We start from the raw sequence: 27,053 nt of genomic DNA on the forward strand, positions 1-27,053 counted from the left end.
ACAATAGGCGGTGACGTATTTCAGAAATCACCTGCCGATTCGTACTGTTTTGTCGTTTTCAAAGTCTTCTTGGCAAACTTGGTTAGCACATTCTCCCTCAAACTGAGTTAATTACTGCATTTTCGTACCATTACAGTAGTTTAAAAGGCTTAAGGAAGCAACTTTGTCACAACAGAAAGGTAGTTTGAAAATTGAGCTGGCGACATAACAAAAAAAAAAAAGGAAGGGAGCCAACAGCACCCGGGTTTCCCAGGCGGTCACCCATCCAAGTACTAGCCGGGCCCGATGATGCTTAACTTCGGTGATCGGACGAGAACCGGTGTATTCATCATGGTATGGCCGTTGGCGCTCATCTAATGTAGGAGCACGGCAGAATTCGCGTTCGGCTTTTCTCCCAACACACAAAATGTTAGTTTTCGGCCGCATTTGACGAAAGCGCTTCCTTCCGCAACCGCCAGTTCCTCGAGGACGGCGCGGGGAGGCGCGCCCGGCGTCCCAGCAGAGCGACGGCCGAATTGGCGGGCGCACCGCCGCGTGTGTGAGACGCACTGCTTCTCGTTGCACCCCCTGTCATTCGCTGGGCGCGTGCAGCATTCGACACTAGCGGAGGACGCATCTTGTCCCTGGTGTTCAGCGGAGGGCCTGTGCGGGGTGTGGCAGTGTCGTGCTGGAGGGCGCCACTGGTAGCGATGTGGGCTTCCTCGCCTCGCCTCGCCTCACACCAGGTGTCTGCGTAGTTTGCAGTGCATTCGCACCATTCCTATCCCTGTCCCTGTCCCCGTCCCGACTTGTCCCGACTTTGCTCGACTGCCGCTCGCTGCCGCTCGGGTCGTGGTCCATATGGCAGCGCAAGCACGACAAACGTCTGCGAGACGAGACGAGACGAGACGAGACGAGACGAGACGAGACGACTAAGGAATAAATTCGTGGTTACAAATCAAATTTGGAACTCTACACTCCTACACAACAATAGGCGGTGACGTATTTCAGAAATCACCTGCCGATTCGTACTGTTTTGTCGTTTTCAAAGTCTTCTTGGCAAACTTGGTTAGCACATTCTCCCTCAAACTGAGTTAATTACTGCATTTTCGTACCATTACAGTAGTTTAAAAGGCTTAAGGAAGCAACTTTGTCACAACAGAAAGGTAGTTTGAAAATTGAGCTGGCGACATAACAAAAAAAAAAAGGAAGGGAGCCAACAGCACCCGGGTTTCCCAGGCGGTCACCCATCCAAGTACTAGCCGGGCCCGATGATGCTTAACTTCGGTGATCGGACGAGAACCGGTGTATTCATCATGGTATGGCCGTTGGCGCTCATCTAATGTAGGAGCACGGCAGAATTCGCGTTCGGCTTTTCTCCCAACACACAAAATGTTAGTTTTCGGCCGCATTTGACGAAAGCGCTTCCTTCCGCAACCGCCAGTTCCTCGAGGACGGCGCGGGGAGGCGCGCCCGGCGTCCCAGCAGAGCGACGGCCGAATTGGCGGGCGCACCGCCGCGTGTGTGAGACGCACTGCTTCTCGTTGCACCCCCTGTCATTCGCTGGGCGCGTGCAGCATTCGACACTAGCGGAGGACGCATCTTGTCCCTGGTGTTCAGCGGAGGGCCTGTGCGGGGTGTGGCAGTGTCGTGCTGGAGGGCGCCACTGGTAGCGATGTGGGCTTCCTCGCCTCGCCTCGCCTCACACCAGGTGTCTGCGTAGTTTGCAGTGCATTCGCACCATTCCTATCCCTGTCCCTGTCCCCGTCCCGACTTGTCCCGACTTTGCTCGACTGCCGCTCGCTGCCGCTCGGGTCGTGGTCCATATGGCAGCGCAAGCACGACAAACGTCTGCGAGACGAGACGAGACGAGACGAGACGAGACGACTAAGGAATAAATTCGTGGTTACAAATCAAATTTGGAACTCTACACTCCTACACAACAATAGGCGGTGACGTATTTCAGAAATCACCTGCCGATTCGTACTGTTTTGTCGTTTTCAAAGTCTTCTTGGCAAACTTGGTTAGCACATTCTCCCTCAAACTGAGTTAATTACTGCATTTTCGTACCATTACAGTAGTTTAAAAGGCTTAAGGAAGCAACTTTGTCACAACAGAAAGGTAGTTTGAAAATTGAGCTGGCGACATAACAAAAAAAAAAAAGGAAGGGAGCCAACAGCACCCGGGTTTCCCAGGCGGTCACCCATCCAAGTACTAGCCGGGCCCGATGATGCTTAACTTCGGTGATCGGACGAGAACCGGTGTATTCATCATGGTATGGCCGTTGGCGCTCATCTAATGTAGGAGCACGGCAGAATTCGCGTTCGGCTTTTCTCCCAACACACAAAATGTTAGTTTTCGGCCGCATTTGACGAAAGCGCTTCCTTCCGCAACCGCCAGTTCCTCGAGGACGGCGCGGGGAGGCGCGCCCGGCGTCCCAGCAGAGCGACGGCCGAATTGGCGGGCGCACCGCCGCGTGTGTGAGACGCACTGCTTCTCGTTGCACCCCCTGTCATTCGCTGGGCGCGTGCAGCATTCGACACTAGCGGAGGACGCATCTTGTCCCTGGTGTTCAGCGGAGGGCCTGTGCGGGGTGTGGCAGTGTCGTGCTGGAGGGCGCCACTGGTAGCGATGTGGGCTTCCTCGCCTCGCCTCGCCTCACACCAGGTGTCTGCGTAGTTTGCAGTGCATTCGCACCATTCCTATCCCTGTCCCTGTCCCCGTCCCGACTTGTCCCGACTTTGCTCGACTGCCGCTCGCTGCCGCTCGGGTCGTGGTCCATATGGCAGCGCAAGCACGACAAACGTCTGCGAGACGAGACGAGACGAGACGAGACGAGACGAGACGAGACGACTAAGGAATAAATTCGTGGTTACAAATCAAATTTGGAACTCTACACTCCTACACAACAATAGGCGGTGACGTATTTCAGAAATCACCTGCCGATTCGTACTGTTTTGTCGTTTTCAAAGTCTTCTTGGCAAACTTGGTTAGCACATTCTCCCTCAAACTGAGTTAATTACTGCATTTTCGTACCATTACAGTAGTTTAAAAGGCTTAAGGAAGCAACTTTGTCACAACAGAAAGGTAGTTTGAAAATTGAGCTGGCGACATAACAAAAAAAAAAAGGAAGGGAGCCAACAGCACCCGGGTTTCCCAGGCGGTCACCCATCCAAGTACTAGCCGGGCCCGATGATGCTTAACTTCGGTGATCGGACGAGAACCGGTGTATTCATCATGGTATGGCCGTTGGCGCTCATCTAATGTAGGAGCACGGCAGAATTCGCGTTCGGCTTTTCTCCCAACACACAAAATGTTAGTTTTCGGCCGCATTTGACGAAAGCGCTTCCTTCCGCAACCGCCAGTTCCTCGAGGACGGCGCGGGGAGGCGCGCCCGGCGTCCCAGCAGAGCGACGGCCGAATTGGCGGGCGCACCGCCGCGTGTGTGAGACGCACTGCTTCTCGTTGCACCCCCTGTCATTCGCTGGGCGCGTGCAGCATTCGACACTAGCGGAGGACGCATCTTGTCCCTGGTGTTCAGCGGAGGGCCTGTGCGGGGTGTGGCAGTGTCGTGCTGGAGGGCGCCACTGGTAGCGATGTGGGCTTCCTCGCCTCGCCTCGCCTCACACCAGGTGTCTGCGTAGTTTGCAGTGCATTCGCACCATTCCTATCCCTGTCCCTGTCCCCGTCCCGACTTGTCCCGACTTTGCTCGACTGCCGCTCGCTGCCGCTCGGGTCGTGGTCCATATGGCAGCGCAAGCACGACAAACGTCTGCGAGACGAGACGAGACGAGACGAGACGAGACGACTAAGGAATAAATTCGTGGTTACAAATCAAATTTGGAACTCTACACTCCTACACAACAATAGGCGGTGACGTATTTCAGAAATCACCTGCCGATTCGTACTGTTTTGTCGTTTTCAAAGTCTTCTTGGCAAACTTGGTTAGCACATTCTCCCTCAAACTGAGTTAATTACTGCATTTTCGTACCATTACAGTAGTTTAAAAGGCTTAAGGAAGCAACTTTGTCACAACAGAAAGGTAGTTTGAAAATTGAGCTGGCGACATAACAAAAAAAAAAAAGGAAGGGAGCCAACAGCACCCGGGTTTCCCAGGCGGTCACCCATCCAAGTACTAGCCGGGCCCGATGATGCTTAACTTCGGTGATCGGACGAGAACCGGTGTATTCATCATGGTATGGCCGTTGGCGCTCATCTAATGTAGGAGCACGGCAGAATTCGCGTTCGGCTTTTCTCCCAACACACAAAATGTTAGTTTTCGGCCGCATTTGACGAAAGCGCTTCCTTCCGCAACCGCCAGTTCCTCGAGGACGGCGCGGGGAGGCGCGCCCGGCGTCCCAGCAGAGCGACGGCCGAATTGGCGGGCGCACCGCCGCGTGTGTGAGACGCACTGCTTCTCGTTGCACCCCCTGTCATTCGCTGGGCGCGTGCAGCATTCGACACTAGCGGAGGACGCATCTTGTCCCTGGTGTTCAGCGGAGGGCCTGTGCGGGGTGTGGCAGTGTCGTGCTGGAGGGCGCCACTGGTAGCGATGTGGGCTTCCTCGCCTCGCCTCGCCTCACACCAGGTGTCTGCGTAGTTTGCAGTGCATTCGCACCATTCCTATCCCTGTCCCTGTCCCCGTCCCGACTTGTCCCGACTTTGCTCGACTGCCGCTCGCTGCCGCTCGGGTCGTGGTCCATATGGCAGCGCAAGCACGACAAACGTCTGCGAGACGAGACGAGACGAGACGAGACGAGACGAGACGAGACGACTAAGGAATAAATTCGTGGTTACAAATCAAATTTGGAACTCTACACTCCTACACAACAATAGGCGGTGACGTATTTCAGAAATCACCTGCCGATTCGTACTGTTTTGTCGTTTTCAAAGTCTTCTTGGCAAACTTGGTTAGCACATTCTCCCTCAAACTGAGTTAATTACTGCATTTTCGTACCATTACAGTAGTTTAAAAGGCTTAAGGAAGCAACTTTGTCACAACAGAAAGGTAGTTTGAAAATTGAGCTGGCGACATAACAAAAAAAAAAAGGAAGGGAGCCAACAGCACCCGGGTTTCCCAGGCGGTCACCCATCCAAGTACTAGCCGGGCCCGATGATGCTTAACTTCGGTGATCGGACGAGAACCGGTGTATTCATCATGGTATGGCCGTTGGCGCTCATCTAATGTAGGAGCACGGCAGAATTCGCGTTCGGCTTTTCTCCCAACACACAAAATGTTAGTTTTCGGCCGCATTTGACGAAAGCGCTTCCTTCCGCAACCGCCAGTTCCTCGAGGACGGCGCGGGGAGGCGCGCCCGGCGTCCCAGCAGAGCGACGGCCGAATTGGCGGGCGCACCGCCGCGTGTGTGAGACGCACTGCTTCTCGTTGCACCCCCTGTCATTCGCTGGGCGCGTGCAGCATTCGACACTAGCGGAGGACGCATCTTGTCCCTGGTGTTCAGCGGAGGGCCTGTGCGGGGTGTGGCAGTGTCGTGCTGGAGGGCGCCACTGGTAGCGATGTGGGCTTCCTCGCCTCGCCTCGCCTCACACCAGGTGTCTGCGTAGTTTGCAGTGCATTCGCACCATTCCTATCCCTGTCCCTGTCCCCGTCCCGACTTGTCCCGACTTTGCTCGACTGCCGCTCGCTGCCGCTCGGGTCGTGGTCCATATGGCAGCGCAAGCACGACAAACGTCTGCGAGACGAGACGAGACGAGACGAGACGAGACGACTAAGGAATAAATTCGTGGTTACAAATCAAATTTGGAACTCTACACTCCTACACAACAATAGGCGGTGACGTATTTCAGAAATCACCTGCCGATTCGTACTGTTTTGTCGTTTTCAAAGTCTTCTTGGCAAACTTGGTTAGCACATTCTCCCTCAAACTGAGTTAATTACTGCATTTTCGTACCATTACAGTAGTTTAAAAGGCTTAAGGAAGCAACTTTGTCACAACAGAAAGGTAGTTTGAAAATTGAGCTGGCGACATAACAAAAAAAAAAAAAGGAAGGGAGCCAACAGCACCCGGGTTTCCCAGGCGGTCACCCATCCAAGTACTAGCCGGGCCCGATGATGCTTAACTTCGGTGATCGGACGAGAACCGGTGTATTCATCATGGTATGGCCGTTGGCGCTCATCTAATGTAGGAGCACGGCAGAATTCGCGTTCGGCTTTTCTCCCAACACACAAAATGTTAGTTTTCGGCCGCATTTGACGAAAGCGCTTCCTTCCGCAACCGCCAGTTCCTCGAGGACGGCGCGGGGAGGCGCGCCCGGCGTCCCAGCAGAGCGACGGCCGAATTGGCGGGCGCACCGCCGCGTGTGTGAGACGCACTGCTTCTCGTTGCACCCCCTGTCATTCGCTGGGCGCGTGCAGCATTCGACACTAGCGGAGGACGCATCTTGTCCCTGGTGTTCAGCGGAGGGCCTGTGCGGGGTGTGGCAGTGTCGTGCTGGAGGGCGCCACTGGTAGCGATGTGGGCTTCCTCGCCTCGCCTCGCCTCACACCAGGTGTCTGCGTAGTTTGCAGTGCATTCGCACCATTCCTATCCCTGTCCCTGTCCCCGTCCCGACTTGTCCCGACTTTGCTCGACTGCCGCTCGCTGCCGCTCGGGTCGTGGTCCATATGGCAGCGCAAGCACGACAAACGTCTGCGAGACGAGACGAGACGAGACGAGACGAGACGAGACGAGACGACTAAGGAATAAATTCGTGGTTACAAATCAAATTTGGAACTCTACACTCCTACACAACAATAGGCGGTGACGTATTTCAGAAATCACCTGCCGATTCGTACTGTTTTGTCGTTTTCAAAGTCTTCTTGGCAAACTTGGTTAGCACATTCTCCCTCAAACTGAGTTAATTACTGCATTTTCGTACCATTACAGTAGTTTAAAAGGCTTAAGGAAGCAACTTTGTCACAACAGAAAGGTAGTTTGAAAATTGAGCTGGCGACATAACAAAAAAAAAAAGGAAGGGAGCCAACAGCACCCGGGTTTCCCAGGCGGTCACCCATCCAAGTACTAGCCGGGCCCGATGATGCTTAACTTCGGTGATCGGACGAGAACCGGTGTATTCATCATGGTATGGCCGTTGGCGCTCATCTAATGTAGGAGCACGGCAGAATTCGCGTTCGGCTTTTCTCCCAACACACAAAATGTTAGTTTTCGGCCGCATTTGACGAAAGCGCTTCCTTCCGCAACCGCCAGTTCCTCGAGGACGGCGCGGGGAGGCGCGCCCGGCGTCCCAGCAGAGCGACGGCCGAATTGGCGGGCGCACCGCCGCGTGTGTGAGACGCACTGCTTCTCGTTGCACCCCCTGTCATTCGCTGGGCGCGTGCAGCATTCGACACTAGCGGAGGACGCATCTTGTCCCTGGTGTTCAGCGGAGGGCCTGTGCGGGGTGTGGCAGTGTCGTGCTGGAGGGCGCCACTGGTAGCGATGTGGGCTTCCTCGCCTCGCCTCGCCTCACACCAGGTGTCTGCGTAGTTTGCAGTGCATTCGCACCATTCCTATCCCTGTCCCTGTCCCCGTCCCGACTTGTCCCGACTTTGCTCGACTGCCGCTCGCTGCCGCTCGGGTCGTGGTCCATATGGCAGCGCAAGCACGACAAACGTCTGCGAGACGAGACGAGACGAGACGAGACGAGACGACTAAGGAATAAATTCGTGGTTACAAATCAAATTTGGAACTCTACACTCCTACACAACAATAGGCGGTGACGTATTTCAGAAATCACCTGCCGATTCGTACTGTTTTGTCGTTTTCAAAGTCTTCTTGGCAAACTTGGTTAGCACATTCTCCCTCAAACTGAGTTAATTACTGCATTTTCGTACCATTACAGTAGTTTAAAAGGCTTAAGGAAGCAACTTTGTCACAACAGAAAGGTAGTTTGAAAATTGAGCTGGCGACATAACAAAAAAAAAAAAAGGAAGGGAGCCAACAGCACCCGGGTTTCCCAGGCGGTCACCCATCCAAGTACTAGCCGGGCCCGATGATGCTTAACTTCGGTGATCGGACGAGAACCGGTGTATTCATCATGGTATGGCCGTTGGCGCTCATCTAATGTAGGAGCACGGCAGAATTCGCGTTCGGCTTTTCTCCCAACACACAAAATGTTAGTTTTCGGCCGCATTTGACGAAAGCGCTTCCTTCCGCAACCGCCAGTTCCTCGAGGACGGCGCGGGGAGGCGCGCCCGGCGTCCCAGCAGAGCGACGGCCGAATTGGCGGGCGCACCGCCGCGTGTGTGAGACGCACTGCTTCTCGTTGCACCCCCTGTCATTCGCTGGGCGCGTGCAGCATTCGACACTAGCGGAGGACGCATCTTGTCCCTGGTGTTCAGCGGAGGGCCTGTGCGGGGTGTGGCAGTGTCGTGCTGGAGGGCGCCACTGGTAGCGATGTGGGCTTCCTCGCCTCGCCTCGCCTCACACCAGGTGTCTGCGTAGTTTGCAGTGCATTCGCACCATTCCTATCCCTGTCCCTGTCCCCGTCCCGACTTGTCCCGACTTTGCTCGACTGCCGCTCGCTGCCGCTCGGGTCGTGGTCCATATGGCAGCGCAAGCACGACAAACGTCTGCGAGACGAGACGAGACGAGACGAGACGAGACGAGACGAGACGACTAAGGAATAAATTCGTGGTTACAAATCAAATTTGGAACTCTACACTCCTACACAACAATAGGCGGTGACGTATTTCAGAAATCACCTGCCGATTCGTACTGTTTTGTCGTTTTCAAAGTCTTCTTGGCAAACTTGGTTAGCACATTCTCCCTCAAACTGAGTTAATTACTGCATTTTCGTACCATTACAGTAGTTTAAAAGGCTTAAGGAAGCAACTTTGTCACAACAGAAAGGTAGTTTGAAAATTGAGCTGGCGACATAACAAAAAAAAAAAGGAAGGGAGCCAACAGCACCCGGGTTTCCCAGGCGGTCACCCATCCAAGTACTAGCCGGGCCCGATGATGCTTAACTTCGGTGATCGGACGAGAACCGGTGTATTCATCATGGTATGGCCGTTGGCGCTCATCTAATGTAGGAGCACGGCAGAATTCGCGTTCGGCTTTTCTCCCAACACACAAAATGTTAGTTTTCGGCCGCATTTGACGAAAGCGCTTCCTTCCGCAACCGCCAGTTCCTCGAGGACGGCGCGGGGAGGCGCGCCCGGCGTCCCAGCAGAGCGACGGCCGAATTGGCGGGCGCACCGCCGCGTGTGTGAGACGCACTGCTTCTCGTTGCACCCCCTGTCATTCGCTGGGCGCGTGCAGCATTCGACACTAGCGGAGGACGCATCTTGTCCCTGGTGTTCAGCGGAGGGCCTGTGCGGGGTGTGGCAGTGTCGTGCTGGAGGGCGCCACTGGTAGCGATGTGGGCTTCCTCGCCTCGCCTCGCCTCACACCAGGTGTCTGCGTAGTTTGCAGTGCATTCGCACCATTCCTATCCCTGTCCCTGTCCCCGTCCCGACTTGTCCCGACTTTGCTCGACTGCCGCTCGCTGCCGCTCGGGTCGTGGTCCATATGGCAGCGCAAGCACGACAAACGTCTGCGAGACGAGACGAGACGAGACGAGACGAGACGAGACGAGACGACTAAGGAATAAATTCGTGGTTACAAATCAAATTTGGAACTCTACACTCCTACACAACAATAGGCGGTGACGTATTTCAGAAATCACCTGCCGATTCGTACTGTTTTGTCGTTTTCAAAGTCTTCTTGGCAAACTTGGTTAGCACATTCTCCCTCAAACTGAGTTAATTACTGCATTTTCGTACCATTACAGTAGTTTAAAAGGCTTAAGGAAGCAACTTTGTCACAACAGAAAGGTAGTTTGAAAATTGAGCTGGCGACATAACAAAAAAAAAAAGGAAGGGAGCCAACAGCACCCGGGTTTCCCAGGCGGTCACCCATCCAAGTACTAGCCGGGCCCGATGATGCTTAACTTCGGTGATCGGACGAGAACCGGTGTATTCATCATGGTATGGCCGTTGGCGCTCATCTAATGTAGGAGCACGGCAGAATTCGCGTTCGGCTTTTCTCCCAACACACAAAATGTTAGTTTTCGGCCGCATTTGACGAAAGCGCTTCCTTCCGCAACCGCCAGTTCCTCGAGGACGGCGCGGGGAGGCGCGCCCGGCGTCCCAGCAGAGCGACGGCCGAATTGGCGGGCGCACCGCCGCGTGTGTGAGACGCACTGCTTCTCGTTGCACCCCCTGTCATTCGCTGGGCGCGTGCAGCATTCGACACTAGCGGAGGACGCATCTTGTCCCTGGTGTTCAGCGGAGGGCCTGTGCGGGGTGTGGCAGTGTCGTGCTGGAGGGCGCCACTGGTAGCGATGTGGGCTTCCTCGCCTCGCCTCGCCTCACACCAGGTGTCTGCGTAGTTTGCAGTGCATTCGCACCATTCCTATCCCTGTCCCTGTCCCCGTCCCGACTTGTCCCGACTTTGCTCGACTGCCGCTCGCTGCCGCTCGGGTCGTGGTCCATATGGCAGCGCAAGCACGACAAACGTCTGCGAGACGAGACGAGACGAGACGAGACGAGACGACTAAGGAATAAATTCGTGGTTACAAATCAAATTTGGAACTCTACACTCCTACACAACAATAGGCGGTGACGTATTTCAGAAATCACCTGCCGATTCGTACTGTTTTGTCGTTTTCAAAGTCTTCTTGGCAAACTTGGTTAGCACATTCTCCCTCAAACTGAGTTAATTACTGCATTTTCGTACCATTACAGTAGTTTAAAAGGCTTAAGGAAGCAACTTTGTCACAACAGAAAGGTAGTTTGAAAATTGAGCTGGCGACATAACAAAAAAAAAAAAAGGAAGGGAGCCAACAGCACCCGGGTTTCCCAGACGGTCACCCATCCAAGTACTAGCCGGGCCCGATGATGCTTAACTTCGGTGATCGGACGAGAACCGGTGTATTCATCATGGTATGGCCGTTGGCGCTCATCTAATGTAGGAGCACGGCAGAATTCGCGTTCGGCTTTTCTCCCAACACACAAAATGTTAGTTTTCGGCCGCATTTGACGAAAGCGCTTCCTTCCGCAACCGCCAGTTCCTCGAGGACGGCGCGGGGAGGCGCGCCCGGCGTCCCAGCAGAGCGACGGCCGAATTGGCGGGCGCACCGCCGCGTGTGTGAGACGCACTGCTTCTCGTTGCACCCCCTGTCATTCGCTGGGCGCGTGCAGCATTCGACACTAGCGGAGGACGCATCTTGTCCCTGGTGTTCAGCGGAGGGCCTGTGCGGGGTGTGGCAGTGTCGTGCTGGAGGGCGCCACTGGTAGCGATGTGGGCTTCCTCGCCTCGCCTCGCCTCACACCAGGTGTCTGCGTAGTTTGCAGTGCATTCGCACCATTCCTATCCCTGTCCCTGTCCCCGTCCCGACTTGTCCCGACTTTGCTCGACTGCCGCTCGCTGCCGCTCGGGTCGTGGTCCATATGGCAGCGCAAGCACGACAAACGTCTGCGAGACGAGACGAGACGAGACGAGACGAGACGAGACGAGACGACTAAGGAATAAATTCGTGGTTACAAATCAAATTTGGAACTCTACACTCCTACACAACAATAGGCGGTGACGTATTTCAGAAATCACCTGCCGATTCGTACTGTTTTGTCGTTTTCAAAGTCTTCTTGGCAAACTTGGTTAGCACATTCTCCCTCAAACTGAGTTAATTACTGCATTTTCGTACCATTACAGTAGTTTAAAAGGCTTAAGGAAGCAACTTTGTCACAACAGAAAGGTAGTTTGAAAATTGAGCTGGCGACATAACAAAAAAAAAAAGGAAGGGAGCCAACAGCACCCGGGTTTCCCAGGCGGTCACCCATCCAAGTACTAGCCGGGCCCGATGATGCTTAACTTCGGTGATCGGACGAGAACCGGTGTATTCATCATGGTATGGCCGTTGGCGCTCATCTAATGTAGGAGCACGGCAGAATTCGCGTTCGGCTTTTCTCCCAACACACAAAATGTTAGTTTTCGGCCGCATTTGACGAAAGCGCTTCCTTCCGCAACCGCCAGTTCCTCGAGGACGGCGCGGGGAGGCGCGCCCGGCGTCCCAGCAGAGCGACGGCCGAATTGGCGGGCGCACCGCCGCGTGTGTGAGACGCACTGCTTCTCGTTGCACCCCCTGTCATTCGCTGGGCGCGTGCAGCATTCGACACTAGCGGAGGACGCATCTTGTCCCTGGTGTTCAGCGGAGGGCCTGTGCGGGGTGTGGCAGTGTCGTGCTGGAGGGCGCCACTGGTAGCGATGTGGGCTTCCTCGCCTCGCCTCGCCTCACACCAGGTGTCTGCGTAGTTTGCAGTGCATTCGCACCATTCCTATCCCTGTCCCTGTCCCCGTCCCGACTTGTCCCGACTTTGCTCGACTGCCGCTCGCTGCCGCTCGGGTCGTGGTCCATATGGCAGCGCAAGCACGACAAACGTCTGCGAGACGAGACGAGACGAGACGAGACGAGACGAGACGACTAAGGAATAAATTCGTGGTTACAAATCAAATTTGGAACTCTACACTCCTACACAACAATAGGCGGTGACGTATTTCAGAAATCACCTGCCGATTCGTACTGTTTTGTCGTTTTCAAAGTCTTCTTGGCAAACTTGGTTAGCACATTCTCCCTCAAACTGAGTTAATTACTGCATTTTCGTACCATTACAGTAGTTTAAAAGGCTTAAGGAAGCAACTTTGTCACAACAGAAAGGTAGTTTGAAAATTGAGCTGGCGACATAACAAAAAAAAAAAAAGGAAGGGAGCCAACAGCACCCGGGTTTCCCAGGCGGTCACCCATCCAAGTACTAGCCGGGCCCGATGATGCTTAACTTCGGTGATCGGACGAGAACCGGTGTATTCATCATGGTATGGCCGTTGGCGCTCATCTAATGTAGGAGCACGGCAGAATTCGCGTTCGGCTTTTCTCCCAACACACAAAATGTTAGTTTTCGGCCGCATTTGACGAAAGCGCTTCCTTCCGCAACCGCCAGTTCCTCGAGGACGGCGCGGGGAGGCGCGCCCGGCGTCCCAGCAGAGCGACGGCCGAATTGGCGGGCGCACCGCCGCGTGTGTGAGACGCACTGCTTCTCGTTGCACCCCCTGTCATTCGCTGGGCGCGTGCAGCATTCGACACTAGCGGAGGACGCATCTTGTCCCTGGTGTTCAGCGGAGGGCCTGTGCGGGGTGTGGCAGTGTCGTGCTGGAGGGCGCCACTGGTAGCGATGTGGGCTTCCTCGCCTCGCCTCGCCTCACACCAGGTGTCTGCGTAGTTTGCAGTGCATTCGCACCATTCCTATCCCTGTCCCTGTCCCCGTCCCGACTTGTCCCGACTTTGCTCGACTGCCGCTCGCTGCCGCTCGGGTCGTGGTCCATATGGCAGCGCAAGCACGACAAACGTCTGCGAGACGAGACGAGACGAGACGAGACGAGACGAGACGACTAAGGAATAAATTCGTGGTTACAAATCAAATTTGGAACTCTACACTCCTACACAACAATAGGCGGTGACGTATTTCAGAAATCACCTGCCGATTCGTACTGTTTTGTCGTTTTCAAAGTCTTCTTGGCAAACTTGGTTAGCACATTCTCCCTCAAACTGAGTTAATTACTGCATTTTCGTACCATTACAGTAGTTTAAAAGGCTTAAGGAAGCAACTTTGTCACAACAGAAAGGTAGTTTGAAAATTGAGCTGGCGACATAACAAAAAAAAAAAGGAAGGGAGCCAACAGCACCCGGGTTTCCCAGGCGGTCACCCATCCAAGTACTAGCCGGGCCCGATGATGCTTAACTTCGGTGATCGGACGAGAACCGGTGTATTCATCATGGTATGGCCGTTGGCGCTCATCTAATGTAGGAGCACGGCAGAATTCGCGTTCGGCTTTTCTCCCAACACACAAAATGTTAGTTTTCGGCCGCATTTGACGAAAGCGCTTCCTTCCGCAACCGCCAGTTCCTCGAGGACGGCGCGGGGAGGCGCGCCCGGCGTCCCAGCAGAGCGACGGCCGAATTGGCGGGCGCACCGCCGCGTGTGTGAGACGCACTGCTTCTCGTTGCACCCCCTGTCATTCGCTGGGCGCGTGCAGCATTCGACACTAGCGGAGGACGCATCTTGTCCCTGGTGTTCAGCGGAGGGCCTGTGCGGGGTGTGGCAGTGTCGTGCTGGAGGGCGCCACTGGTAGCGATGTGGGCTTCCTCGCCTCGCCTCGCCTCACACCAGGTGTCTGCGTAGTTTGCAGTGCATTCGCACCATTCCTATCCCTGTCCCTGTCCCCGTCCCGACTTGTCCCGACTTTGCTCGACTGCCGCTCGCTGCCGCTCGGGTCGTGGTCCATATGGCAGCGCAAGCACGACAAACGTCTGCGAGACGAGACGAGACGAGACGAGACGAGACGAGACGAGACGACTAAGGAATAAATTCGTGGTTACAAATCAAATTTGGAACTCTACACTCCTACACAACAATAGGCGGTGACGTATTTCAGAAATCACCTGCCGATTCGTACTGTTTTGTCGTTTTCAAAGTCTTCTTGGCAAACTTGGTTAGCACATTCTCCCTCAAACTGAGTTAATTACTGCATTTTCGTACCATTACAGTAGTTTAAAAGGCTTAAGGAAGCAACTTTGTCACAACAGAAAGGTAGTTTGAAAATTGAGCTGGCGACATAACAAAAAAAAAAAGGAAGGGAGCCAACAGCACCCGGGTTTCCCAGGCGGTCACCCATCCAAGTACTAGCCGGGCCCGATGATGCTTAACTTCGGTGATCGGACGAGAACCGGTGTATTCATCATGGTATGGCCGTTGGCGCTCATCTAATGTAGGAGCACGGCAGAATTCGCGTTCGGCTTTTCTCCCAACACACAAAATGTTAGTTTTCGGCCGCATTTGACGAAAGCGCTTCCTTCCGCAACCGCCAGTTCCTCGAGGACGGCGCGGGGAGGCGCGCCCGGCGTCCCAGCAGAGCGACGGCCGAATTGGCGGGCGCACCGCCGCGTGTGTGAGACGCACTGCTTCTCGTTGCACCCCCTGTCATTCGCTGGGCGCGTGCAGCATTCGACACTAGCGGAGGACGCATCTTGTCCCTGGTGTTCAGCGGAGGGCCTGTGCGGGGTGTGGCAGTGTCGTGCTGGAGGGCGCCACTGGTAGCGATGTGGGCTTCCTCGCCTCGCCTCGCCTCACACCAGGTGTCTGCGTAGTTTGCAGTGCATTCGCACCATTCCTATCCCTGTCCCTGTCCCCGTCCCGACTTGTCCCGACTTTGCTCGACTGCCGCTCGCTGCCGCTCGGGTCGTGGTCCATATGGCAGCGCAAGCACGACAAACGTCTGCGAGACGAGACGAGACGAGACGAGACGAGACGACTAAGGAATAAATTCGTGGTTACAAATCAAATTTGGAACTCTACACTCCTACACAACAATAGGCGGTGACGTATTTCAGAAATCACCTGCCGATTCGTACTGTTTTGTCGTTTTCAAAGTCTTCTTGGCAAACTTGGTTAGCACATTCTCCCTCAAACTGAGTTAATTACTGCATTTTCGTACCATTACAGTAGTTTAAAAGGCTTAAGGAAGCAACTTTGTCACAACAGAAAGGTAGTTTGAAAATTGAGCTGGCGACATAACAAAAAAAAAAAAAAGGAAGGGAGCCAACAGCACCCGGGTTTCCCAGGCGGTCACCCATCCAAGTACTAGCCGGGCCCGATGATGCTTAACTTCGGTGATCGGACGAGAACCGGTGTATTCATCATGGTATGGCCGTTGGCGCTCATCCAATGTAGGAGCACGGCAGAATTCGCGTTCGGCTTTTCTCCCAACACACAAAATGTTAGTTTTCGGCCGCATTTGACGAAAGCGCTTCCTTCCGCAACCGCCAGTTCCTCGAGGACGGCGCGGGGAGGCGCGCCCGGCGTCCCAGCAGAGCGACGGCCGAATTGGCGGGCGCACCGCCGCGTGTGTGAGACGCACTGCTTCTCGTTGCACCCCCTGTCATTCGCTGGGCGCGTGCAGCATTCGACACTAGCGGAGGACGCATCTTGTCCCTGGTGTTCAGCGGAGGGCCTGTGCGGGGTGTGGCAGTGTCGTGCTGGAGGGCGCCACTGGTAGCGATGTGGGCTTCCTCGCCTCGCCTCGCCTCACACCAGGTGTCTGCGTAGTTTGCAGTGCATTCGCACCATTCCTATCCCTGTCCCTGTCCCCGTCCCGACTTGTCCCGACTTTGCTCGACTGCCGCTCGCTGCCGCTCGGGTCGTGGTCCATATGGCAGCGCAAGCACGACAAACGTCTGCGAGACGAGACGAGACGAGACGAGACGAGACGAGACGAGACGACTAAGGAATAAATTCGTGGTTACAAATCAAATTTGGAACTCTACACTCCTACACAACAATAGGCGGTGACGTATTTCAGAAATCACCTGCCGATTCGTACTGTTTTGTCGTTTTCAAAGTCTTCTTGGCAAACTTGGTTAGCACATTCTCCCTCAAACTGAGTTAATTACTGCATTTTCGTACCATTACAGTAGTTTAAAAGGCTTAAGGAAGCAACTTTGTCACAACAGAAAGGTAGTTTGAAAATTGAGCTGGCGACATAACAAAAAAAAAAAAAAGGAAGGGAGCCAACAGCACCCGGGTTTCCCAGGCGGTCACCCATCCAAGTACTAGCCGGGCCCGATGATGCTTAACTTCGGTGATCGGACGAGAACCGGTGTATTCATCATGGTATGGCCGTTGGCGCTCATCCAATGTAGGAGCACGGCAGAATTCGCGTTCGGCTTTTCTCCCAACACACAAAATGTTAGTTTTCGGCCGCATTTGACGAAAGCGCTTCCTTCCGCAACCGCCAGTTCCTCGAGGACGGCGCGGGGAGGCGCGCCCGGCGTCCCAGCAGAGCGACGGCCGAATTGGCGGGCGCACCGCCGCGTGTGTGAGACGCACTGCTTCTCGTTGCACCCCCTGTCATTCGCTGGGCGCGTGCAGCATTCGACACTAGCGGAGGACGCATCTTGTCCCTGGTGTTCAGCGGAGGGCCTGTGCGGGGTGTGGCAGTGTCGTGCTGGAGGGCGCCACTGGTAGCGATGTGGGCTTCCTCGCCTCGCCTCGCCTCACACCAGGTGTCTGCGTAGTTTGCAGTGCATTCGCACCATTCCTATCCCTGTCCCTGTCCCCGTCCCGACTTGTCCCGACTTTGCTCGACTGCCGCTCGCTGCCGCTCGGGTCGTGGTCCATATGGCAGCGCAAGCACGACAAACGTCTGCGAGACGAGACGAGACGAGACGAGACGAGACGAGACGAGACGACTAAGGAATAAATTCGTGGTTACAAATCAAATTTGGAACTCTACACTCCTACACAACAATAGGCGGTGACGTATTTCAGAAATCACCTGCCGATTCGTACTCTTTTGTCGTTTTCAAAGTCTTCTTGGCAAACTTGGTTAGCACATTCTCCCTCAAACTGAGTTAATTACTGCATTTTCGTACCATTACAGTAGTTTAAAAGGCTTAAGGAAGCAACTTTGTCACAACAGAAAGGTAGTTTGAAAATTGAGCTGGCGACATAACAAAAAAAAAAAAGGAAGGGAGCCAACAGCACCCGGGTTTCCCAGGCGGTCACCCATCCAAGTACTAGCCGGGCCCGATGATGCTTAACTTCGGTGATCGGACGAGAACCGGTGTATTCATCATGGTATGGCCGTTGGCGCTCATCTAATGTAGGAGCACGGCAGAATTCGCGTTCGGCTTTTCTCCCAACACACAAAATGTTAGTTTTCGGCCGCATTTGACGAAAGCGCTTCCTTCCGCAACCGCCAGTTCCTCGAGGACGGCGCGGGGAGGCGCGCCCGGCGTCCCAGCAGAGCGACGGCCGAATTGGCGGGCGCACCGCCGCGTGTGTGAGACGCACTGCTTCTCGTTGCACCCCCTGTCATTCGCTGGGCGCGTGCAGCATTCGACACTAGCGGAGGACGCATCTTGTCCCTGGTGTTCAGCGGAGGGCCTGTGCGGGGTGTGGCAGTGTCGTGCTGGAGGGCGCCACTGGTAGCGATGTGGGCTTCCTCGCCTCGCCTCGCCTCACACCAGGTGTCTGCGTAGTTTGCAGTGCATTCGCACCATTCCTATCCCTGTCCCTGTCCCCGTCCCGACTTGTCCCGACTTTGCTCGACTGCCGCTCGCTGCCGCTCGGGTCGTGGTCCATATGGCAGCGCAAGCACGACAAACGTCTGCGAGACGAGACGAGACGAGACGAGACGAGACGACTAAGGAATAAATTCGTGGTTACAAATCAAATTTGGAACTCTACACTCCTACACAACAATAGGCGGTGACGTATTTCAGAAATCACCTGCCGATTCGTACTGTTTTGTCGTTTTCAAAGTCTTCTTGGCAAACTTGGTTAGCACATTCTCCCTCAAACTGAGTTAATTACTGCATTTTCGTACCATTACAGTAGTTTAAAAGGCTTAAGGAAGCAACTTTGTCACAACAGAAAGGTAGTTTGAAAATTGAGCTGGCGACATAACAAAAAAAAAAAAAAGGAAGGGAGCCAACAGCACCCGGGTTTCCCAGGCGGTCACCCATCCAAGTACTAGCCGGGCCCGATGATGCTTAACTTCGGTGATCGGACGAGAACCGGTGTATTCATCATGGTATGGCCGTTGGCGCTCATCCAATGTAGGAGCACGGCAGAATTCGCGTTCGGCTTTTCTCCCAACACACAAAATGTTAGTTTTCGGCCGCATTTGACGAAAGCGCTTCCTTCCGCAACCGCCAGTTCCTCGAGGACGGCGCGGGGAGGCGCGCCCGGCGTCCCAGCAGAGCGACGGCCGAATTGGCGGGCGCACCGCCGCGTGTGTGAGACGCACTGCTTCTCGTTGCACCCCCTGTCATTCGCTGGGCGCGTGCAGCATTCGACACTAGCGGAGGACGCATCTTGTCCCTGGTGTTCAGCGGAGGGCCTGTGCGGGGTGTGGCAGTGTCGTGCTGGAGGGCGCCACTGGTAGCGATGTGGGCTTCCTCGCCTCGCCTCGCCTCACACCAGGTGTCTGCGTAGTTTGCAGTGCATTCGCACCATTCCTATCCCTGTCCCTGTCCCCGTCCCGACTTGTCCCGACTTTGCTCGACTGCCGCTCGCTGCCGCTCGGGTCGTGGTCCATATGGCAGCGCAAGCACGACAAACGTCTGCGAGACGAGACGAGACGAGACGAGACGAGACGAGACGAGACGACTAAGGAATAAATTCGTGGTTACAAATCAAATTTGGAACTCTACACTCCTACACAACAATAGGCGGTGACGTATTTCAGAAATCACCTGCCGATTCGTACTGTTTTGTCGTTTTCAAAGTCTTCTTGGCAAACTTGGTTAGCACATTCTCCCTCAAACTGAGTTAATTACTGCATTTTCGTACCATTACAGTAGTTTAAAAGGCTTAAGGAAGCAACTTTGTCACAACAGAAAGGTAGTTTGAAAATTGAGCTGGCGACATAACAAAAAAAAAAAAAAGGAAGGGAGCCAACAGCACCCGGGTTTCCCAGGCGGTCACCCATCCAAGTACTAGCCGGGCCCGATGATGCTTAACTTCGGTGATCGGACGAGAACCGGTGTATTCATCATGGTATGGCCGTTGGCGCTCATCCAATGTAGGAGCACGGCAGAATTCGCGTTCGGCTTTTCTCCCAACACACAAAATGTTAGTTTTCGGCCGCATTTGACGAAAGCGCTTCCTTCCGCAACCGCCAGTTCCTCGAGGACGGCGCGGGGAGGCGCGCCCGGCGTCCCAGCAGAGCGACGGCCGAATTGGCGGGCGCACCGCCGCGTGTGTGAGACGCACTGCTTCTCGTTGCACCCCCTGTCATTCGCTGGGCGCGTGCAGCATTCGACACTAGCGGAGGACGCATCTTGTCCCTGGTGTTCAGCGGAGGGCCTGTGCGGGGTGTGGCAGTGTCGTGCTGGAGGGCGCCACTGGTAGCGATGTGGGCTTCCTCGCCTCGCCTCGCCTCACACCAGGTGTCTGCGTAGTTTGCAGTGCATTCGCACCATTCCTATCCCTGTCCCTGTCCCCGTCCCGACTTGTCCCGACTTTGCTCGACTGCCGCTCGCTGCCGCTCGGGTCGTGGTCCATATGGCAGCGCAAGCACGACAAACGTCTGCGAGACGAGACGAGACGAGACGAGACGAGACGAGACGAGACGACTAAGGAATAAATTCGTGGTTACAAATCAAATTTGGAACTCTACACTCCTACACAACAATAGGCGGTGACGTATTTCAGAAATCACCTGCCGATTCGTACTCTTTTGTCGTTTTCAAAGTCTTCTTGGCAAACTTGGTTAGCACATTCTCCCTCAAACTGAGTTAATTACTGCATTTTCGTACCATTACAGTAGTTTAAAAGGCTTAAGGAAGCAACTTTGTCACAACAGAAAGGTAGTTTGAAAATTGAGCTGGCGACATAACAAAAAAAAAAAGGAAGGGAGCCAACAGCACCCGGGTTTCCCAGGCGGTCACCCATCCAAGTACTAGCCGGGCCCGATGATGCTTAACTTCGGTGATCGGACGAGAACCGGTGTATTCATCATGGTATGGCCGTTGGCGCTCATCTAATGTAGGAGCACGGCAGAATTCGCGTTCGGCTTTTCTCCCAACACACAAAATGTTAGTTTTCGGCCGCATTTGACGAAAGCGCTTCCTTCCGCAACCGCCAGTTCCTCGAGGACGGCGCGGGGAGGCGCGCCCGGCGTCCCAGCAGAGCGACGGCCGAATTGGCGGGCGCACCGCCGCGTGTGTGAGACGCACTGCTTCTCGTTGCACCCCCTGTCATTCGCTGGGCGCGTGCAGCATTCGACACTAGCGGAGGACGCATCTTGTCCCTGGTGTTCAGCGGAGGGCCTGTGCGGGGTGTGGCAGTGTCGTGCTGGAGGGCGCCACTGGTAGCGATGTGGGCTTCCTCGCCTCGCCTCGCCTCACACCAGGTGTCTGCGTAGTTTGCAGTGCATTCGCACCATTCCTATCCCTGTCCCTGTCCCCGTCCCGACTTGTCCCGACTTTGCTCGACTGCCGCTCGCTGCCGCTCGGGTCGTGGTCCATATGGCAGCGCAAGCACGACAAACGTCTGCGAGACGAGACGAGACGAGACGAGACGAGACGAGACGACTAAGGAATAAATTCGTGGTTACAAATCAAATTTGGAACTCTACACTCCTACACAACAATAGGCGGTGACGTATTTCAGAAATCACCTGCCGATTCGTACTGTTTTGTCGTTTTCAAAGTCTTCTTGGCAAACTTGGTTAGCACATTCTCCCTCAAACTGAGTTAATTACTGCATTTTCGTACCATTACAGTAGTTTAAAAGGCTTAAGGAAGCAACTTTGTCACAACAGAAAGGTAGTTTGAAAATTGAGCTGGCGACATAACAAAAAAAAAAAAAGGAAGGGAGCCAACAGCACCCGGGTTTCCCAGGCGGTCACCCATCCAAGTACTAGCCGGGCCCGATGATGCTTAACTTCGGTGATCGGACGAGAACCGGTGTATTCATCATGGTATGGCCGTTGGCGCTCATCTAATGTAGGAGCACGGCAGAATTCGCGTTCGGCTTTTCTCCCAACACACAAAATGTTAGTTTTCGGCCGCATTTGACGAAAGCGCTTCCTTCCGCAACCGCCAGTTCCTCGAGGACGGCGCGGGGAGGCGCGCCCGGCGTCCCAGCAGAGCGACGGCCGAATTGGCGGGCGCACCGCCGCGTGTGTGAGACGCACTGCTTCTCGTTGCACCCCCTGTCATTCGCTGGGCGCGTGCAGCATTCGACACTAGCGGAGGACGCATCTTGTCCCTGGTGTTCAGCGGAGGGCCTGTGCGGGGTGTGGCAGTGTCGTGCTGGAGGGCGCCACTGGTAGCGATGTGGGCTTCCTCGCCTCGCCTCGCCTCACACCAGGTGTCTGCGTAGTTTGCAGTGCATTCGCACCATTCCTATCCCTGTCCCTGTCCCCGTCCCGACTTGTCCCGACTTTGCTCGACTGCCGCTCGCTGCCGCTCGGGTCGTGGTCCATATGGCAGCGCAAGCACGACAAACGTCTGCGAGACGAGACGAGACGAGACGAGACGAGACGAGACGACTAAGGAATAAATTCGTGGTTACAAATCAAATTTGGAACTCTACACTCCTACACAACAATAGGCGGTGACGTATTTCAGAAATCACCTGCCGATTCGTACTGTTTTGTCGTTTTCAAAGTCTTCTTGGCAAACTTGGTTAGCACATTCTCCCTCAAACTGAGTTAATTACTGCATTTTCGTACCATTACAGTAGTTTAAAAGGCTTAAGGAAGCAACTTTGTCACAACAGAAAGGTAGTTTGAAAATTGAGCTGGCGACATAACAAAAAAAAAAAGGAAGGGAGCCAACAGCACCCGGGTTTCCCAGGCGGTCACCCATCCAAGTACTAGCCGGGCCCGATGATGCTTAACTTCGGTGATCGGACGAGAACCGGTGTATTCATCATGGTATGGCCGTTGGCGCTCATCTAATGTTGGAGCACGGCAGAATTCGCGTTCGGCTTTTCTCCCAACACACAAAATGTTAGTTTTCGGCCGCATTTGACGAAAGCGCTTCCTTCCGCAACCGCCAGTTCCTCGAGGACGGCGCGGGGAGGCGCGCCCGGCGTCCCAGCAGAGCGACGGCCGAATTGGCGGGCGCACCGCCGCGTGTGTGAGACGCACTGCTTCTCGTTGCACCCCCTGTCATTCGCTGGGCGCGTGCAGCATTCGACACTAGCGGAGGACGCATCTTGTCCCTGGTGTTCAGCGGAGGGCCTGTGCGGGGTGTGGCAGTGTCGTGCTGGAGGGCGCCACTGGTAGCGATGTGGGCTTCCTCGCCTCGCCTCGCCTCACACCAGGTGTCTGCGTAGTTTGCAGTGCATTCGCACCATTCCTATCCCTGTCCCTGTCCCCGTCCCGACTTGTCCCGACTTTGCTCGACTGCCGCTCGCTGCCGCTCGGGTCGTGGTCCATATGGCAGCGCAAGCACGACAAACGTCTGCGAGACGAGACGAGACGAGACGAGACGAGACGACTAAGGAATAAATTCGTGGTTACAAATCAAATTTGGAACTCTACACTCCTACACAACAATAGGCGGTGACGTATTTCAGAAATCACCTGCCGATTCGTACTGTTTTGTCGTTTTCAAAGTCTTCTTGGCAAACTTGGTTAGCACATTCTCCCTCAAACTGAGTTAATTACTGCATTTTCGTACCATTACAGTAGTTTAAAAGGCTTAAGGAAGCAACTTTGTCACAACAGAAAGGTAGTTTGAAAATTGAGCTGGCGACATAACAAAAAAAAAAAAAGGAAGGGAGCCAACAGCACCCGGGTTTCCCAGGCGGTCACCCATCCAAGTACTAGCCGGGCCCGATGATGCTTAACTTCGGTGATCGGACGAGAACCGGTGTATTCATCATGGTATGGCCGTTGGCGCTCATCTAATGTAGGAGCACGGCAGAATTCGCGTTCGGCTTTTCTCCCAACACACAAAATGTTAGTTTTCGGCCGCATTTGACGAAAGCGCTTCCTTCCGCAACCGCCAGTTCCTCGAGGACGGCGCGGGGAGGCGCGCCCGGCGTCCCAGCAGAGCGACGGCCGAATTGGCGGGCGCACCGCCGCGTGTGTGAGACGCACTGCTTCTCGTTGCACCCCCTGTCATTCGCTGGGCGCGTGCAGCATTCGACACTAGCGGAGGACGCATCTTGTCCCTGGTGTTCAGCGGAGGGCCTGTGCGGGGTGTGGCAGTGTCGTGCTGGAGGGCGCCACTGGTAGCGATGTGGGCTTCCTCGCCTCGCCTCGCCTCACACCAGGTGTCTGCGTAGTTTGCAGTGCATTCGCACCATTCCTATCCCTGTCCCTGTCCCCGTCCCGACTTGTCCCGACTTTGCTCGACTGCCGCTCGCTGCCGCTCGGGTCGTGGTCCATATGGCAGCGCAAGCACGACAAACGTCTGCGAGACGAGACGAGACGAGACGAGACGAGACGAGACGAGACGACTAAGGAATAAATTCGTGGTTACAAATCAAATTTGGAACTCTACACTCCTACACAACAATAGGCGGTGACGTATTTCAGAAATCACCTGCCGATTCGTACTGTTTTGTCGTTTTCAAAGTCTTCTTGGCAAACTTGGTTAGCACATTCTCCCTCAAACTGAGTTAATTACTGCATTTTCGTACCATTACAGTAGTTTAAAAGGCTTAAGGAAGCAACTTTGTCACAACAGAAAGGTAGTTTGAAAATTGAGCTGGCGACATAACAAAAAAAAAAAGGAAGGGAGCCAACAGCACCCGGGTTTCCCAGGCGGTCACTCATCCAAGTACTAGCCGGGCCCGATGATGCTTAACTTCGGTGATCGGACGAGAACCGGTGTATTCATCATGGTATGGCCGTTGGCGCTCATCTAATGTAGGAGCACGGCAGAATTCGCGTTCGGCTTTTCTCCCAACACACAAAATGTTAGTTTTCGGCCGCATTTGACGAAAGCGCTTCCTTCCGCAACCGCCAGTTCCTCGAGGACGGCGCGGGGAGGCGCGCCCGGCGTCCCAGCAGAGCGACGGCCGAATTGGCGGGCGCACCGCCGCGTGTGTGAGACGCACTGCTTCTCGTTGCACCCCCTGTCATTCGCTGGGCGCGTGCAGCATTCGACACTAGCGGAGGACGCATCTTGTCCCTGGTGTTCAGCGGAGGGCCTGTGCGGGGTGTGGCAGTGTCGTGCTGGAGGGCGCCACTGGTAGCGATGTGGGCTTCCTCGCCTCGCCTCGCCTCACACCAGGTGTCTGCGTAGTTTGCAGTGCATTCGCACCATTCCTATCCCTGTCCCTGTCCCCGTCCCGACTTGTCCCGACTTTGCTCGACTGCCGCTCGCTGCCGCTCGGGTCGTGGTCCATATGGCAGCGCAAGCACGACAAACGTCTGCGAGACGAGACGAGACGAGACGAGACGAGACGAGACGACTAAGGAATAAATTCGTGGTTACAAATCAAATTTGGAACTCTACACTCCTACACAACAATAGGCGGTGACGTATTTCAGAAATCACCTGCCGATTCGTACTGTTTTGTCGTTTTCAAAGTCTTCTTGGCAAACTTGGTTAGCACATTCTCCCTCAAACTGAGTTAATTACTGCATTTTCGTACCATTACAGTAGTTTAAAAGGCTTAAGGAAGCAACTTTGTCACAACAGAAAGGTAGTTTGAAAATTGAGCTGGCGACATAACAAAAAAAAAAAAGGAAGGGAGCCAACAGCACCCGGGTTTCCCAGGCGGTCACCCATCCAAGTACTAGCCGGGCCCGATGATGCTTAACTTCGGTGATCGGACGAGAACCGGTGTATTCATCATGGTATGGCCGTTGGCGCTCATCTAATGTAGGAGCACGGCAGAATTCGCGTTCGGCTTTTCTCCCAACACACAAAATGTTAGTTTTCGGCCGCATTTGACGAAAGCGCTTCCTTCCGCAACCGCCAGTTCCTCGAGGACGGCGCGGGGAGGCGCGCCCGGCGTCCCAGCAGAGCGACGGCCGAATTGGCGGGCGCACCGCCGCGTGTGTGAGACGCACTGCTTCTCGTTGCACCCCCTGTCATTCGCTGGGCGCGTGCAGCATTCGACACTAGCGGAGGACGCATCTTGTCCCTGGTGTTCAGCGGAGCGCCTGTGCGGGGTGTGGCAGTGTCGTGCTGGAGGGCGCCACTGGTAGCGATGTGGGCTTCCTCGCCTCGCCTCGCCTCACACCAGGTGTCTGCGTAGTTTGCAGTGCATTCGCACCATTCCTATCCCTGTCCCTGTCCCCGTCCCGACTTGTCCCGACTTTGCTCGACTGCCGCTCGCTGCCGCTCGGGTCGTGGTCCATATGGCAGCGCAAGCACGACAAACGTCTGCGAGACGAGACGAGACGAGACGAGACGAGACGAGACGACTAAGGAATAAATTCGTGGTTACAAATCAAATTTGGAACTCTACACTCCTACACAACAATAGGTGGTGACGTATTTCAGAAATCACCTGCCGATTCGTACTGTTTTGTCGTTTTCAAAGTCTTCTTGGCAAACTTGGTTAGCACATTCTCCCTCAAACTGAGTTAATTACTGCATTTTCGTACCATTACAGTAGTTTAAAAGGCTTAAGGAAGCAACTTTGTCACAACAGAAAGGTAGTTTGAAAATTGAGCTGGCGACATAACAAAAAAAAAAAAAGGAAGGGAGCCAACAGCACCCGGGTTTCCCAGGCGGTCACCCATCCAAGTACTAGCCGGGCCCGATGATGCTTAACTTCGGTGATCGGACGAGAACCGGTGTATTCATCATGGTATGGCCGTTGGCGCTCATCTAATGTAGGAGCACGGCAGAATTCGCGTTCGGCTTTTCTCCCAACACACAAAATGTTAGTTTTCGGCCGCATTTGACGAAAGCGCTTCCTTCCGCAACCGCCAGTTCCTCGAGGACGGCGCGGGGAGGCGCGCCCGGCGTCCCAGCAGAGCGACGGCCGAATTGGCGGGCGCACCGCCGCGTGTGTGAGACGCACTGCTTCTCGTTGCACCCCCTGTCATTCGCTGGGCGCGTGCAGCATTCGACACTAGCGGAGGACGCATCTTGTCCCTGGTGTTCAGCGGAGGGCCTGTGCGGGGTGTGGCAGTGTCGTGCTGGAGGGCGCCACTGGTAGCGATGTGGGCTTCCTCGCCTCGCCTCGCCTCACACCAGGTGTCTGCGTAGTTTGCAGTGCATTCGCACCATTCCTATCCCTGTCCCTGTCCCCGTCCCGACTTGTCCCGACTTTGCTCGACTGCCGCTCGCTGCCGCTCGGGTCGTGGTCCATATGGCAGCGCAAGCACGACAAACGTCTGCGAGACGAGACGAGACGAGACGAGACGAGACGAGACGAGACGACTAAGGAATAAATTCGTGGTTACAAATCAAATTTGGAACTCTACACTCCTACACAACAATAGGCGGTGACGTATTTCAGAAATCACCTGCCGATTCGTACTGTTTTGTCGTTTTCAAAGTCTTCTTGGCAAACTTGGTTAGCACATTCTCCCTCAAACTGAGTTAAT

At 54.7% G+C, this 27,053-nt stretch overlaps 28 non-coding genes across 28 annotated transcripts; all 28 read right to left on the bottom strand.

The window, feature by feature from the left end:
• Positions 1-228: 228 nt before the first annotated feature.
• Positions 229-347, bottom strand: LOC126156093 (5S ribosomal RNA). Its single transcript, XR_007533505.1, has one exon. It is a non-coding gene; the product is annotated as a 5S ribosomal RNA (ribosomal RNA).
• Positions 348-1,193: 846 nt separating this feature from the next.
• LOC126156104 (5S ribosomal RNA) lies at positions 1,194-1,312 on the bottom strand. Its single transcript, XR_007533516.1, has one exon. It is a non-coding gene; the product is annotated as a 5S ribosomal RNA (ribosomal RNA).
• An 837-nt stretch (positions 1,313-2,149) lies between these two features.
• Positions 2,150-2,268, bottom strand: LOC126156116 (5S ribosomal RNA). The gene has a single exon (XR_007533527.1). It is a non-coding gene; the product is annotated as a 5S ribosomal RNA (ribosomal RNA).
• Positions 2,269-3,114: 846 nt separating this feature from the next.
• LOC126156129 (5S ribosomal RNA) lies at positions 3,115-3,233 on the bottom strand. The gene has a single exon (XR_007533538.1). It is a non-coding gene; the product is annotated as a 5S ribosomal RNA (ribosomal RNA).
• Positions 3,234-4,070: 837 nt separating this feature from the next.
• LOC126156141 (5S ribosomal RNA) lies at positions 4,071-4,189 on the bottom strand. Its single transcript, XR_007533550.1, has one exon. It is a non-coding gene; the product is annotated as a 5S ribosomal RNA (ribosomal RNA).
• Positions 4,190-5,035: 846 nt separating this feature from the next.
• On the bottom strand, positions 5,036-5,154 carry LOC126156152 (5S ribosomal RNA). The gene has a single exon (XR_007533561.1). It is a non-coding gene; the product is annotated as a 5S ribosomal RNA (ribosomal RNA).
• An 838-nt stretch (positions 5,155-5,992) lies between these two features.
• Positions 5,993-6,111, bottom strand: LOC126156164 (5S ribosomal RNA). The gene has a single exon (XR_007533566.1). It is a non-coding gene; the product is annotated as a 5S ribosomal RNA (ribosomal RNA).
• Positions 6,112-6,957: 846 nt separating this feature from the next.
• LOC126156165 (5S ribosomal RNA) lies at positions 6,958-7,076 on the bottom strand. Its single transcript, XR_007533567.1, has one exon. It is a non-coding gene; the product is annotated as a 5S ribosomal RNA (ribosomal RNA).
• An 838-nt stretch (positions 7,077-7,914) lies between these two features.
• On the bottom strand, positions 7,915-8,033 carry LOC126156166 (5S ribosomal RNA). Its single transcript, XR_007533568.1, has one exon. It is a non-coding gene; the product is annotated as a 5S ribosomal RNA (ribosomal RNA).
• An 846-nt stretch (positions 8,034-8,879) lies between these two features.
• On the bottom strand, positions 8,880-8,998 carry LOC126156167 (5S ribosomal RNA). Its single transcript, XR_007533569.1, has one exon. It is a non-coding gene; the product is annotated as a 5S ribosomal RNA (ribosomal RNA).
• Positions 8,999-9,844: 846 nt separating this feature from the next.
• Positions 9,845-9,963, bottom strand: LOC126156168 (5S ribosomal RNA). The gene has a single exon (XR_007533570.1). It is a non-coding gene; the product is annotated as a 5S ribosomal RNA (ribosomal RNA).
• An 838-nt stretch (positions 9,964-10,801) lies between these two features.
• LOC126155914 (5S ribosomal RNA) lies at positions 10,802-10,920 on the bottom strand. Its single transcript, XR_007533338.1, has one exon. It is a non-coding gene; the product is annotated as a 5S ribosomal RNA (ribosomal RNA).
• An 846-nt stretch (positions 10,921-11,766) lies between these two features.
• Positions 11,767-11,885, bottom strand: LOC126156170 (5S ribosomal RNA). The gene has a single exon (XR_007533571.1). It is a non-coding gene; the product is annotated as a 5S ribosomal RNA (ribosomal RNA).
• Positions 11,886-12,728: 843 nt separating this feature from the next.
• On the bottom strand, positions 12,729-12,847 carry LOC126156171 (5S ribosomal RNA). Its single transcript, XR_007533572.1, has one exon. It is a non-coding gene; the product is annotated as a 5S ribosomal RNA (ribosomal RNA).
• An 841-nt stretch (positions 12,848-13,688) lies between these two features.
• LOC126156172 (5S ribosomal RNA) lies at positions 13,689-13,807 on the bottom strand. Its single transcript, XR_007533573.1, has one exon. It is a non-coding gene; the product is annotated as a 5S ribosomal RNA (ribosomal RNA).
• An 846-nt stretch (positions 13,808-14,653) lies between these two features.
• On the bottom strand, positions 14,654-14,772 carry LOC126156174 (5S ribosomal RNA). The gene has a single exon (XR_007533575.1). It is a non-coding gene; the product is annotated as a 5S ribosomal RNA (ribosomal RNA).
• An 839-nt stretch (positions 14,773-15,611) lies between these two features.
• LOC126156175 (5S ribosomal RNA) lies at positions 15,612-15,730 on the bottom strand. The gene has a single exon (XR_007533576.1). It is a non-coding gene; the product is annotated as a 5S ribosomal RNA (ribosomal RNA).
• An 849-nt stretch (positions 15,731-16,579) lies between these two features.
• Positions 16,580-16,698, bottom strand: LOC126156176 (5S ribosomal RNA). The gene has a single exon (XR_007533577.1). It is a non-coding gene; the product is annotated as a 5S ribosomal RNA (ribosomal RNA).
• Positions 16,699-17,545: 847 nt separating this feature from the next.
• LOC126156177 (5S ribosomal RNA) lies at positions 17,546-17,664 on the bottom strand. The gene has a single exon (XR_007533578.1). It is a non-coding gene; the product is annotated as a 5S ribosomal RNA (ribosomal RNA).
• Positions 17,665-18,503: 839 nt separating this feature from the next.
• LOC126156178 (5S ribosomal RNA) lies at positions 18,504-18,622 on the bottom strand. Its single transcript, XR_007533579.1, has one exon. It is a non-coding gene; the product is annotated as a 5S ribosomal RNA (ribosomal RNA).
• Positions 18,623-19,471: 849 nt separating this feature from the next.
• Positions 19,472-19,590, bottom strand: LOC126156179 (5S ribosomal RNA). Its single transcript, XR_007533580.1, has one exon. It is a non-coding gene; the product is annotated as a 5S ribosomal RNA (ribosomal RNA).
• An 846-nt stretch (positions 19,591-20,436) lies between these two features.
• On the bottom strand, positions 20,437-20,555 carry LOC126156180 (5S ribosomal RNA). Its single transcript, XR_007533581.1, has one exon. It is a non-coding gene; the product is annotated as a 5S ribosomal RNA (ribosomal RNA).
• Positions 20,556-21,398: 843 nt separating this feature from the next.
• LOC126156181 (5S ribosomal RNA) lies at positions 21,399-21,517 on the bottom strand. The gene has a single exon (XR_007533582.1). It is a non-coding gene; the product is annotated as a 5S ribosomal RNA (ribosomal RNA).
• Positions 21,518-22,358: 841 nt separating this feature from the next.
• LOC126156182 (5S ribosomal RNA) lies at positions 22,359-22,477 on the bottom strand. The gene has a single exon (XR_007533583.1). It is a non-coding gene; the product is annotated as a 5S ribosomal RNA (ribosomal RNA).
• Positions 22,478-23,315: 838 nt separating this feature from the next.
• On the bottom strand, positions 23,316-23,434 carry LOC126156183 (5S ribosomal RNA). The gene has a single exon (XR_007533584.1). It is a non-coding gene; the product is annotated as a 5S ribosomal RNA (ribosomal RNA).
• An 846-nt stretch (positions 23,435-24,280) lies between these two features.
• Positions 24,281-24,399, bottom strand: LOC126155995 (5S ribosomal RNA). The gene has a single exon (XR_007533413.1). It is a non-coding gene; the product is annotated as a 5S ribosomal RNA (ribosomal RNA).
• Positions 24,400-25,241: 842 nt separating this feature from the next.
• LOC126156186 (5S ribosomal RNA) lies at positions 25,242-25,360 on the bottom strand. Its single transcript, XR_007533586.1, has one exon. It is a non-coding gene; the product is annotated as a 5S ribosomal RNA (ribosomal RNA).
• Positions 25,361-26,203: 843 nt separating this feature from the next.
• LOC126156187 (5S ribosomal RNA) lies at positions 26,204-26,322 on the bottom strand. Its single transcript, XR_007533587.1, has one exon. It is a non-coding gene; the product is annotated as a 5S ribosomal RNA (ribosomal RNA).
• Positions 26,323-27,053: the final 731 nt, after the last annotated feature.

Source organism: Schistocerca cancellata, unplaced genomic scaffold, assembly GCF_023864275.1.
Source record: "Schistocerca cancellata isolate TAMUIC-IGC-003103 unplaced genomic scaffold, iqSchCanc2.1 HiC_scaffold_1102, whole genome shotgun sequence".
Classification (NCBI taxonomy): Eukaryota; Metazoa; Arthropoda; class Insecta; order Orthoptera; family Acrididae; genus Schistocerca; species Schistocerca cancellata.